The sequence below is a fragment of the Pongo pygmaeus genome, chromosome 6 (assembly GCF_028885625.2).
Source record: "Pongo pygmaeus isolate AG05252 chromosome 6, NHGRI_mPonPyg2-v2.0_pri, whole genome shotgun sequence".
Lineage (NCBI taxonomy): Eukaryota > Metazoa > Chordata > Mammalia > Primates > Hominidae > Pongo > Pongo pygmaeus.
The window spans coordinates 42,673,655-42,679,654 of NC_072379.2; positions in this window are offsets into that span (position 1 = coordinate 42,673,655).

Sequence of the window (6,000 nt, forward strand, 5' to 3'; positions counted from 1 at the left end):
GGGTGAGGACTCACTTGGATTCTCATTTGTCCAGGCTCTGTCCTGGAGGGAGCAGAAGGGAAGGAGCAAGGGAAAACCTGCTCAGGCCACTAGCCCCCCTGGGCCTATGAAGTCAGTGTGGGTGTCAGTGTGTAACAACTGGCTCTCCAGGATGGGGGCAGGGAAGCCATCTGCCAATTTCTGTGGTGTAAATGCTCCTGACATGGCCGATTTCCAGACACCAGTGATGTTACTGAAAGTGGAGTTGGGAAGTTTAGAGTGTGTTCTCTGATACCAACCAATTCTTCAGATTCTCTGATACCAACTGGGTGTCCAACAATTTAAGAAATAAAAATTAAATCCTAAACCCCCAGGCAACTGAACGAACTCCCTCTTGGCCAAGGAGACCCAAGAGAAACCTTGAAAACAGTTCCAGGCCATGACAGGATGGAAGGTTGGACACATCTTGTTATACCCCTCCCTAACCACGATTAGGCTTTTTCCCCTAAGGGCTAAACAGAACCATCAACCAACTGCCTGCTGCTACCCCTTCTTTTGTGGTTTTGGCACAACCACCACCAATCATGAAGTGGTTTCAGCCAGTCTACAGAGGATGTGTAGTAAGGGTTTTTATGTCCTCTGCCTCACTTTTTTATGTCAGAGTGCTGAAAAACTCAACCTTCAGATCATGCTAACACCACCATTTTTGAACATGGGTTTCTTATAAAGGCATGAAGCTCAACTGCACGTGTGCATGGTTCTACGTTCATAAATATTCATGACTCCTTCTATAGCTTATTGAATATGTATATTTGGCCACACCATTCAGCATAAATCCCTGTCTCACTCTTCTACCTTCGAAGTGTCTGTTTCTGGCTTCTGGACCGATGCTATGCTCCCCAGCCTCTCAGAATGGCTACCCTGGAGGCTGCAAACCTTTGTGAGAAATAAAGCTCTCCTTTCCACATTTATCAATCTCATTATTCTTCTTTGGTTGACAAATTCATTTCAATTCTGACACTAATCACCCAGATTAGCATTAAACCCCACAAGTTAAATGGCTCAGTCCCACAAAACTGCCCCCACTTCAGACACCCAGGCCACCCATACTTCTGTCTGGCTGACTACAAATTAGGGGTTGCTACAACACCCTCATTATATTTGATAATTTTCTAAAATGGCTCACAGAACTCAGGAAAACACTTTTACTTACATTTACTGGCTTATTATATTTAAAAAGTTTTTTTTTTTTAGAGATTGGGTGTCAGGATATTTCCCAGGCTAGTCTCAAACTCCTGGCCTCAAATGATCCTCCCACCTCAGCCTCCCAAATGTTGGGATTATAGGCATGAGCCACTGTGCCTGGCCTACAAGTTTATTATAAAGGACAGAAGTTGGTTTTGTTTTGTTTTTTTTGTCTCGCTGTGTGATGTTACCCAGACTGGAGTGCAATGGTGCAATCATGGCTCACTGCAGCCTCAACCTCCTGAGCTCAAGTGATCCTCCCAGCTTAGCCTCCCAAGTAGCTGGGACTACAGCCACATGCCACCACACCTGGCTATTTTTTTTTTTTTTGTATTTTTTGTAGAGATGGGGGTCTCACCATGTTGGCCAGGCTGGTCTTGAACTCCTGGGGTCAACAGATCCTCCCATCTCACCTCCCAAAATGTTGTGATTACAGGCATGAGCCACTGCACCCTGCCTACTAGTTTATTATAAAGGATACAACTTGGGAACAGACAAATGGAAAGCATGCATAGGGAAAGCTATGTGGGGAGGGGTATGAAGCTTCCATGCCCTCTCTGGAGGCACCACCCTCGTATCCTTAGTGTGTTTGCCAATCCAGAAGCTCTTGGAGTCTCATTGTTCAAGAGCTTTTACAGAGTTCAATCTCTAGCTCCCCCTCCTCCTTCCCAGCGGTCAGTGGGTGGAGCTGAAAGTTCCCACCCTCTAATCACTTGGTCTTTCTGGTGACCAGCCCCCTCCCGAGGCTATAAGTGGGGCTCATCTCATTAGCATAAACTCAGGTTATCAAAAAGGACTCGTTATAAGTAACAAAAGACACTCCATCACTCAGGAAATTCTAAGTATTTTAGGAGCTGTGTGCTAGTGTACAAAGACCAAATGTATATATATTTTTGTATTACACCATAGGAAAAGATATGCTGCAGCACGTTACTGCAATATGCATGAATAAATATCCCTCAAGAAAATAGTCACATTCAAATTAAATTAAAATAATTATGGAAACTGACCAGGTGGTTGAAATAAAAAAAAATTAAATGTGATTGGTATTATTTTATTTTATTTTATTTTCTAAGACAGGGTCTCGCTCTGTTGCCCAGGCTGGAGTGCAGTGGTGTGATCTCTCACTGCAACCTCCGCCTCGTGGGCTCAAGCAATCCTCCCATCTCAGCCTCCCAAGTAGCTGGGACTATAGGCATACGCCATCACGCTCAGCTAACTTTTATATTTTTTATAGAGATGGGCTTTCGCCATGTTGCCCAGGCTGGAGATGTGACTGGTTTTAAATAGATATTACTTTTGTTTTAAAAATAATTTAATTGCAAGTTTTACAATTTAATCATTAATAATAGGTTAACTGCAAGAAATAAAAATAAAATTCTAAGCCCCCAACTGACTGAATGGATCCTCTCTTGGCCAAGGGAACCCCAGAGAAACCTTGGAAGACTGAATTAATGGCCACAACGGGAAGGGAGATCAGAAATACCTCATTATACCCCCTCCCTTACTAATAGCTATTAGGTTTTATTCTGTAAGGACTAAACAGAAACCATCTCTTTCAAATACTACTAGCTTATCTTCCCAGGTACATACCAAAGACAAGATAAAAGTAATCAATTCTTCATTCCTCCCTGAGCCCCGCTGCTTCATCTGTTCCCTTTAGCTTCAAATGTTCACCTTATCTTATGTAAAATGTAGATTTATTGGGTACTAACAAAAGCCTCACAAACATGTAATTATTTGTCTCACTGCTGCCTCCCCAGCCTTTTTTTTTTTTTTTTTCTGAGGCAAGGTCTCGCTCTGTTACCCAGGTTGTAGTGCAGTGGCTCACTGAAACCTCTGCCCCTCCAGGCTCAAGCTATTCTCCCACTTCAGCTTCCCAAGTAGCTGGTGACCACAGGTGTTCACTACCATGCCCAGCTAAGTTTCTTTTTTTTTTTTTTTTTTTTTTTTTTGGAGAGATGGAATTTTGCTACGTTACCTAGGCTGGTCTTGAACTCTTGGGCTCAAGTGATCAGGCCATCTCAGCCTCCTTAAGTGCTGGGATTACAGGCATGAGCCACCACGCCTGGCCCTCCCCCAACCTTTTTAAAGGAAAATGTATAAATAATAAACCTCTTTGGGAAAATACAGTCACAGAAGCTTCTGTGACTCCTGTTTTCCCAGGCATAACCTCTACTTGGCTGAATAAACTTTGATGATTCACGACTTAGGTCTAAATCACTCATTTTGGTGGTGAACTGTCAGTTCACAACAGTCCTTAAAATTTAACAATTTCCTCTTGTGAGCCGGTATAAGCTAGCCTCAGCACTCCACTCCACAAAATTATTTACTTTCATCATTTGTCCATATGACAAGCAATGAAATGTCTGGCAAAGATTTCCAAATATAAGCAAACATTTTATATGTATATATATATTTTAAAAATATATTTTAATATACATTTATATGTTTATATACTATAATATATATTTATAAGTATTATAAATATATGTATTTATATAAATATAATATATAATATGATATTTATATTATAAATATATATATATATTTTCTTTTTGAGATGGAGTCTTGCTCTGTCACCCAGGCTGGAGGGCAGTGATACAATCTCTGCTCACTGGAACCTCCACCTCCTGGGTTCAAGCGATTCTCCTGCCTCAGTCTCCTGAGTTGCTGGGATTACAGATGTTCACCACCACGCCCAGCTAATTTTTTGTATTTTTAGTAGAGGCAGAGTTTCACCATGTTGGCCAGGCTGGTCTCCAACTCCTGGGCTCAAGTGATCTGCCTGCCTCGGCCTTCCAAAGTGCTGGGATTACAGGTATGAGCCACTGCGCCTGACCACAAACACATATTTACTTTATTTTATTTATTTATTTTTTTGAGATGACTCTGTTGCCCAGGCTAGAGTGCAGTGGCACTATCTCGGCAACCCCTGCCTCCCAAGCCCAAGTGATCCTCCCACCTCAGCCTCCCAAGTAGCTGGGACTACAGTCACACATCACTGGGCCTGGCTAATTTTTGTATTTTGTGTAGAGACAGGGTTTCACCATGTTGCCCAGGATGGTCTCAAATTTCTGGACTCAAGCAATCAGCCCACATTGGCCTCCCAAAGTGTTGGGATCACAGACACAAGCCACTGTGCCCGGCCTGCAAATATATATTTAAATAGATTCTAGGCTTGTGTTTGAAAAGAGGAGTAAGAGCAGACCTCACCAGCCCATCTGGCCTCTTGTTTCCAGTGGTCAGCATCTGAGAAGTGAGCAGAGGCCTTTCTCCCATGCCTCCTCCTGGATGTCCCATGGGCACCACCTCCACATGCTAGTTTCAAGCACAGGCTACCCTGGTGAACAGACCACATTTGGAAATGCATGTTTCTGTTTGTTTTCTGGCCCAGAGCCCATTGGGTAAGCTGAGTTTTTAGTGTCCCCATAAAGGACAGTGACAACAGTGACAGAAGCTCATTCACTGTCAGTGGCAGCCTTGACTTTAGGGCCCCAGGGGCTGTCCTCCCTTTATCCTGCCTGGCTCAGAAGATGCCCACAATGGTTTATCAGTGAGTCCAAAAGCATGGCCCCAGCCCCTAGGTGGGCTGCCTGGACCCTGCTTTAGGTCATGGGCCTAGATCTTCCTATCCTCAATCCACTGCCTTTTCACCCAGAGCACAGTTGCCAGAGCCCCAGAAGGTGTGCATGGCTCAGAGATTGGCATCTCCAGCAGGCAATGGGGTCGGGGGTGGGGGGTGGCTGGCTGGTTTTGAGAGAGTGGAAAGAGTTTCCAAGTCAGACTGATCTGGATGGGGGTCACTGGCCCACCAAGTCACTTTCCTTCTACAAACTATTGTGAAGATGGTAATGTTATGGCCCAATGGGTTCTTCTTACCTGCTGCACAGATAAAGCCAATACATTGAGATAGTGGCATTGCAGCAGAGAAAGAGTTTGATTATCACAAGGCAGCTGAGTGGAAAGACAGAAGGTATTTCTCAAATTGGTCTCCCTGAGAATTTGGAGGCTAGGGTTTTTAAGGACTTTTTTCATGGGCAGGGGGCCAGAGAGTGAGAAATCCTGATTGGCTGGGTCGGGGATAAACTCATAGGAACTTAATTCCTGGTGGGGGTCAGTGGTCTTAGTGGCATCAGTTGTTCCACCAGAATGCAAAGTCTGAAAAATATCTCAAACACCAGTCTTAGGTCTTACAATAGCAATGTTATCAATAGGGGCAATTAGGGACATTACAAATTATAAATCTTGTGACCACTGGCTACATGACTCCTGAGCAGTAAGCAAGTTACAAAACATGACTAGTTGTCATTTATTTAATTTAATTTTTTTGTTTTGTTTTGAGACAGGGTTTCACTCTGTTGCCCAGGCAAGAGTGCAATGGCACAATCATAGTTCACTGAAGCCTCGACCTTCTGGGCTCAAACAATCCTCCCACCTCAGCCTTCTGGGTAGATGGGACTACGGGTGCATGCCACCACACCTATCTAATTTTTTGTGTTTTCTGTAGAGATATGGTCTAGGCTGGTCTCAAACTCCTAGGGTCAAGCGATCCATCTGCCTTGGCCTCCCAAAGTGTTGGGATTACAGGCATACCCACCTTGCCTGGCTTGCCTAGTTATCATTTATCTATGTATAGGTCTTAGCAGAATTCAGACCCCTCCTATAATTCTAACTTTGTGGTCTTTTATTAGTTTTACAAAGGTGACATCCATCCCCAGACAAGTAGGGGGGTAGTTTTGGGAAGGGACTATTGCTATCTTTGCTTTAAGGTTA